The sequence below is a fragment of the Tachypleus tridentatus genome, chromosome 6, assembly GCF_004210375.1.
Source record: "Tachypleus tridentatus isolate NWPU-2018 chromosome 6, ASM421037v1, whole genome shotgun sequence".
Lineage (NCBI taxonomy): Eukaryota > Metazoa > Arthropoda > Merostomata > Xiphosura > Limulidae > Tachypleus > Tachypleus tridentatus.
This window is the reverse complement of record NC_134830.1, coordinates 124,506,383-124,513,859: the sequence shown is the minus strand read 5'-3', so window position 1 is coordinate 124,513,859 and position 7,477 is coordinate 124,506,383. Positions and strand designations below refer to the sequence as shown.

The following is a 7,477-nucleotide window of genomic DNA, read 5'->3' as shown; positions in this document are numbered from 1 at the left end:
AGGCCCACATAAACCGCAAAATTGAAATTTTAGTATCTCTCCGTGTTACCCACAAACTTTATCGCATGTTTGATGTGTGTGTTTGTTTTTTTATAGCAAAGTCACACTGAGTTATCTGCTGAGTCCACTGAGGAGATGGAACCCCTGATTTCAGCATTGTAAATCTGGAGACTTACCGCTGTACTAGCTGGGAACGTGCAAATTTGGTTAGGATTCATCAACAGTAAGTGAAATAGCAATATAAAATTCAGAAACGCTTATAAACACGGAAAAGTGTAAAAGTGAAAATTTGTACACATCTGCCCATGGATCCAATAAGGGCCTGGCATGGCCTGGCGCGTTAAGGCGTGCGCTTCGTAATCTGAGGGTCACGGGTTCGCGCCCGAGTCGCGCCAAACATGCTCGCCCTCCCAGCCGTGGGGGCGTTATAATGTTACGGTCAATCCCACTATTCGTTGGTAAAAGAGTAGCCCAAGAGTTGGCGGTGGGTGGTGATGACTAGCTGCCTTCCCTCTAGTCTTACACTGTTAAATTAGGGACGGCTAGCACAGATAGCCCTCGAGTAGCTTTGTGCGAAATTCCAAAAACAGACAAACAATTTTGCTGTTAGAATGAAAATATTGAAACACCTTATCAAGAGTATTGATGACAAGAACAGACACACTGCATCTTGAAATAAGACCTTTTAGGTCAGTAATCATATTCAACTGCATGTCACAAAGTTTAAAATTTGTTTTCATGTTTTGTTGTTACATATATCAATAGTTTTGAAAAAGACCGCCACATTTTTATTGATGTATACTGCGCGCTTATGCATGTTCTTTCATACGTATGTTAATCGGGTCTTCTGAACCAGTCAGACCCAAAAGGCTTCTTTTCCATTGGCACAGCTCTAGATTAACCATTAAGCAAAATAAGCATGTGCTTTGGGCACCAAGGGAAGGGGGCGCTACAGAGTTTTTCACCTTGCTGTTATCCCCTTAACTCTTTCACTGCCACACTCAACTTTAGTCGATTTTTTTTGTAATTGTTTTTATCTGTCGTGTTTGACTTTACTCTGCATTGTTAAAAAAACGTTTTCTTTGGCTCGGTGAGTGACTAAAGTTTCGAGAAACTACTAAACTATATTTGAAGTAAGAAGTCATTGATTTGCGAAAGATTACTGCAAAGAGCAGTACAAAATATTATTAAAACTTCAGGTAAAAATGATCGTATGTTATGATGTCTGACCTTGAAGATGAAATATTTTTCTCAATCTTTCCTTCTGTTGTGGCTATTTATAAGAAATTATAGACAGTGGAACTGTTTTGTTTTACTTTTTAATGCTTTATTCAGTCACATCTACAGAAAAACAAGAGTGTAATATCATGGAAACACAAGTCAAACGAGACTTGTGTACAGAGACGTGGCGAGTTTTATGTTTTTTCGGCTTCTGTTTTCGTACGTTATGTTTGGGTTATTGTCTCGTTTGTTTTAGTTTTATTTGCGTTAGTATTGCATTATTCATGTGTGTTTTGTAATATTTTTATAAGTGTTTCTCATTGAAGCTTTTACTGAGCCGTAATTTTTTCGCTTCGAATAATTTGCTGTAAAAAAACAACAAAAAACTACTTTGTGTGTGAGTACAAGAAAAAATCTTGAAAGGAATACCACTGTAGCGATGCCACCGTTCATAGATTACATGTGACCTATAAGAGTATTTGGGTATGTATGTATTCCCTTGTGATTATGTAATAATATAAACAGATCTGAAGCTGAAATTTTAAGACCGACCACTGTTGTTTTAATCCCCATTTATAAATAGCCAAAAATTTTTTTGTAAGATATGCTACTTTCAGTACAAAAAATGGAGATCACAGTTACATTCTCTTCCCTTCTTCCTTGATCCTATCCTGACGTCATAATGACCCAACCCTGTTCTCTGGTGATATTTTCTTATGAGACGAACGAAAAATCCAAAATAGAAACAGAAGAGACAACGAGTACAACTTCTAGGTGTAATTCGACTATTTTGCGACTATAAATTCAGATCAGTATGTGTTCTATTACATTTCTGAAAAGCTAGGAAAACAATTGACTGATCGGAGAAGTCTTTTTAGGTCAAATTGCGTAAATCTTCGACAGGTACGACAACATTATTTTTAACGTTGTTACGTGTAGCAGTAGTGCAGTACTCTGGCACCGTGGTAGTACAAAGATATTCTAAAGAACTGACAGATCAACAAAATCAATTTAGGATTGTTTGAAAAAGAGCGTGAATTGAACAAATTCATAAGAACAAGGTTAGTATTGAGTACTAGACTTAACGTTAGCGGCCTCAGTTATAATGTATTAGCATTAGGCCTAACGTTAGTGTTGTTATCTGAGAACTGAGTGACAGTAACGTTAAGTCTAAATACTGTAAGTAGTTTAGTGTAAGTACGGTGGAAACGCTACTGTAACGTGGAATAAAGAAGTGGACTATTCCCAATTTAAGGCCGTTGTTTTTAATTTGCCTTCGAATCCAGAAGAAGTTTCAGACGTAATCCTATTTTGTTGATGTATTGTTTGTTGGCTCATCTGAAGTCCCTAAAGTTGAGTTTACAACTCATTCTTCAGATATTTGATAAGGTTTAAGGTACTTTAGCTTAGGCCTAACCCAGTATTTAATAGTGAAATGTGCAGTGCAGTTTATAATTGTTTATGTTATGTATGTGTACCAGTACAGAATGATCACTGTGCATACAGGCTACTACAGTATGTGTTGTTGATTACAAATTATTTTGGAATACTCTTTGGCTCAGAATGGATTTGTATATTACTATTGACATTGCTTCTTGCATACAGCTAACACAGCTACAACCTTAATGAAACTTTTGCAATAACTGTAAATAACCTAAAATTGATTGAAGTCAGTCTCAAATGCTTTTCAACCAATCAGAATGCAGCAACTCAGTAAAGGTATTTATGCTTATGTGCTGATGGATGTGGTTAGGTCTTAGGATAACTTTCTGACAATCTTTGTCTAAATGTAGACCAAGAGTTGAGTATGTTTGACTGTTGTTCCTATGTTTATCTTTATGAATTTCAGTGCTTTTCTAATCATTGTAACTATATATGATTCATATTCTTTTGTGTTTTTATTTTTATTTTTGTATTTTTCAGACTGCAAGATGAAATGTGTTCAATTAAGTGGTGCACAAAAGAGAAAACTGGCAAAAACGAACCAACAAAAGGCTTTGGATTTAATGGCCAAGACTGGAAAGCTGACTAATTTTTTCACTCAACTTACACAACATGATCTTCCAAATCAAAACCCATCTTTGCCATCAAAAGTCACTTGTACTGCATCTGATTCTGACAAGATTGAAATTGAACCAAGCTCCACATCTACAAGTACCACTTTCTCCACTTGAAGGTCAGAACATCATGATAACATTAAGGTGTCACAGGCTGGCTCAACTGGCACAAGTCTCGCAACTGATCTCATTTTGCCTGTAAGTTCTCCTGATATCTCTTGTGTTAATGTTGATGCAAGTTGTTGTACAAGATAGTCTGAAAATAAAAATCTACTGGACTATAGTAAAATGCTTCAGTCTACAAAAGATCCGTGATTGTGACTTGATTTCTCTGCTGATGAATATGGCTTATTGGATTGCTTGTGGATCCACTGACTGTCAACACCACAATGGGCCATATGGCAAATCTGGCTAGACTTTCAGTAGTGGCAAACCAATGAGATACTGTTCTCAAAAATTTTTCTCTGGGGTAACAGTCAATTTTGAGCAATTCCAAAGGGAGTGGTTGTTGTATTTACCAACAACAGGGTCAGTTAACTGCTTTATTTGTAAACGTTTTGCCCCTAAAGCTTCCTCACATTTTGTTGAAAGAGAAGGGTTCAGTGACTGGCAAAATACTATTGTAATTGATCAACATGAAAGAAGCACTACTCACCGAGACTCTATGCTAACATATTTAACTCACAGACAAGGTTTAGGCTTGCGACAAGAGTTGGAAAAACAAATTAATGACGAGTGCAATCAGCATGTCTTGGAGCATGTAATAGCTGTTGTTTGTACGTTAGCTGAATGTGGCCTTGCTTTTTGAGGAAGAGATGAAAACTTTGGTTCACTGCAGAATGGGAATTGTTTAGGGCTGCTTGAGCTCATAAGTCCGTTTGATCCATTTTTAGTATAGCACATATCGAAATATGGAAATCCTTCTTACTTGTCCAAAACCACCTTTGAAGAACTCGTTGAACCAATAGTTCAGAAGGTCCACACATTCGTTGTTGATGAAGTAAATTCTTCTGGTTATTTTAGCTTGTCAGTTGACTCGATGCTAGATCTATCACATATCGATCAGTTAAGTGTTGTACTTCGATACTTAAAAGATGGATAGTTTATTGAATGCTTTTTAACCTTTCTGGAACTGAAAAACCACACCAGCAAGGAAATGGCAAACCAGGTATTGCAGTACTTACATGAAGTTTGTAAACTTAATTTTTCAAATGTAGCGGTCAGTCTTACAACAATACTGTTAACATGTCTGGGTGTCATAAGGGGATGCAGCAAAAGAATTTAGAAGAAAATAAGTTTGCCATATATGTGCTCTGTGCAACTCATTCACTAAATCTGGTAGGGTGAAGTGCTGTTGACTGCTGTCAAGTGGCATTAGTTGTTTCTCTACAGTGTATTTGTTCCATACCTTTTTTTTCAACCTCATCCAGCCAGTGGAAAATTCTTAAAGCTTGTCTTGGAAATGAAAGTGTGTTAAAATCCTTCTCTGATACCAGATGGGAGGCACATGCTATGGCAATAACAGTAGTTTTGAAGTCTTTTTTCTAAGATTTTGGAATCTTAAGAATGTCTAGTTGAAGACCTGTTACAAAAGGGAGACGTTAGAAGAGAAGTAAACAATATTACAAATAAGATGCACGAGCTGTAATTTGTTTTTATGTTGATCACGTGGGATGAGATTTTGGAAAAGTTTCATAAAGCAAGTCAAGTTCTGCAGAATGAAGATGTTAACTTGAAAACCTGTACAGATCTGTATGGGTCATTAGCTGACTAACTATGCACTTTAAGGGAAAACTTTGAAAGATTTTAAGCAGTTGCAAAGGAAATACCACCAGATGTTGATTACAATACAGCTCAAACTCACAAACATGTCAGAAAGAATGTACTCAGTGATGGAAATGCACAAGATGTAGATCTAAATGTCAGAAATAAATTTCGTATCACCACCTTCTACACAGTTGTTGACGAGAAGAGGAGAGGTGTACAAAGAAATAACAAACAGATTTTCTTTCCTAAGTGATGTGCCAAATGATGTCACTTCATCTGTTGAAACTGAAAGGTAATCTGTGTTCCAGAAAGCTAATTGATGCTTACTCAGATGACTTGGACATTAATCTCTCTACCAAGCTTCAGCAGTTTCACTCTTGTGCACAATAAATTCAGTGCTACAAAAATTGTAAAAACTAGATTCAGTCATGATGAAGTTTATAAAAATAATTTTCGAAGACAAAACTGAGTGTGTGTTTCCAAATGTAGACATTGCATTGTGTATTTTTAACATTAGTGGTCACAAATTTCACAGCTGAATGTTCATTTTCTCAACTTGGGCATATTAAAAAATCCCAAAAGAATAACTGTGACAAGACAGGGTGGATGCCTTGTCTCTGCTAAGTATAGAAGCAGATTTGTTACACCAAATTAGTTTTGAGGACTTGATCAAAGACTTTCCAATTAAAAAATCTAGAATAAAACGTTTTAAAATTTAAATAAGTATTAAGGTATAATAAATAATTTCCTTACAGGGTTTTATGTTCAAAGTGAGAATTTTTTGAATAAAATGGTTTTGAGTAAATTTGTCATTTTTGTTAACATCAGAGTGAGAATTTTTAACATCACTGTGAATTTGTTAACATCAAAATGAGAATTGTTAATTCAGATTGAAAACAAATATAATAAAAATAATTCTTTTTAATTATCATCAATCAAATAACTGATTTATCTTGTCATTTCTAAATAAAAGCCTCAGTGAGAATTTTTAACATCACTGTGAATTTGTTAACATCAAAATGAGAATTGTTAGTTCAGATTGAAAACAAATATAATAAAAATAATTCTTTTTAATTATCATCAATCAAATAACTGATTTATCTTGTCATTTCTAAATAAAAGCTTCAGTCATTGTTTGAGTTTGATCCATGCCCAATCTGTTAGATAAATAAAATAAAGTTTTTATTTAATACAGTTGTGGGGTCTGACCTGGAAGAAAACTGAAGGGTTATAAATTTTCAAACTTTTATTTCACTTTTAGCACTTATTGAGTCTTAATGTCTTGTTAATTAAGCAGTGGAGGGGCTGAGGGGGTCACCATTGTTGGGATGTGCTTAGGGCATCAGTTTCTCTTAATCTAGCCCTGTATTAGCACATGTGAAAGGCAAACCCATTCTCCATTTTGATACATGCATTTTTTCACTATTCTATTTTAGCACCTCTTCTGTCATGTAGCAGCCTTTCCTAGCTGTTAACTTTTAGCATATTCAGAGAACAACCTGTTGGCTTTTTTTTTTATTTATTTATGCAGCATACCATTAGGATATAGAGTGTTCATCACAGCCTGTTTTAGTGAAGTTAACAAGTTTAGTTGTTTAGTCCCCTGATCCATACGGGATCAATGAAGCAATGAATATCAACCACAGAATGTGCAGATATATCAATAATGGATAAACCTTAACAAACTTCTGAAGCAGTCAGTGACCATGAGTGTACAAGGTGATCCTTTTGTGTCTGTGGGACTGTACCAGTAATATCCAGGGCTATACCCTGTAGAGAAGAACCAACATTTCTTAATTGAAGTCAGCTCTTTCTTTGGCTGGAATACACTATACAGTGTTGATAACTGCACTTAACATTTCTGACAGAAAAACCCTATTAAATTTTAGCACAAATTCATGTAGCACATTGATGTCCTTAATACTTTGTAACAAGCACATCTAGAGAATCTCATACCTTAAAGCTCTGGGGGCCATCACTTGTTAAACAAGATGAGAACCACTACTTTTTGGTCAATTACAATGGTGCAGTAAACTTTTCTGTGCACATAACTGGCCCTACAAGTGCCATAGATTACAATGGTGCATTCCTTAGTCTAAACTGCATGCTTCATTTTGCATTAACTGGATCATCAGTTGGTTGTTTCCAGAAATTCCAGTGTTAACTGTGCCATCCACCCGCTGGTGGATCTCTTAGTGCATGATTTGGCAATTCAATGCTCTTTCCGGGATCCTAACATTCAACAGACAGTTTGACACTGTAGCATGATAGCATGTTTCACAGTAATATTTGAAACTGTGATAGAATAGCATGATTTACAGTGATATCTAAAATGTAGAAGGATAACATAGGTTACAGTAATATTTGAAACTGCAACAGCAAACCATGGTTTGCAGTGATATCTGAAATTGCAACAGGAAAACATGGTTCAT

At 35.7% G+C, this 7,477-nt stretch overlaps 1 long non-coding RNA gene across 1 annotated transcript; it reads left to right on the top strand.

Moving 5' to 3' along the window:
* The first annotated feature begins 1,715 nt into the window (after positions 1-1,715).
* Positions 1,716-5,985, top strand: LOC143253566 (uncharacterized). Its single transcript, XR_013029700.1, has 2 exons — positions 1,716-2,282; positions 3,145-5,985. It is a non-coding gene; the product is annotated as an uncharacterized LOC143253566 (long non-coding RNA).
* The last annotated feature ends 1,492 nt before the right edge of the window (positions 5,986-7,477 follow it).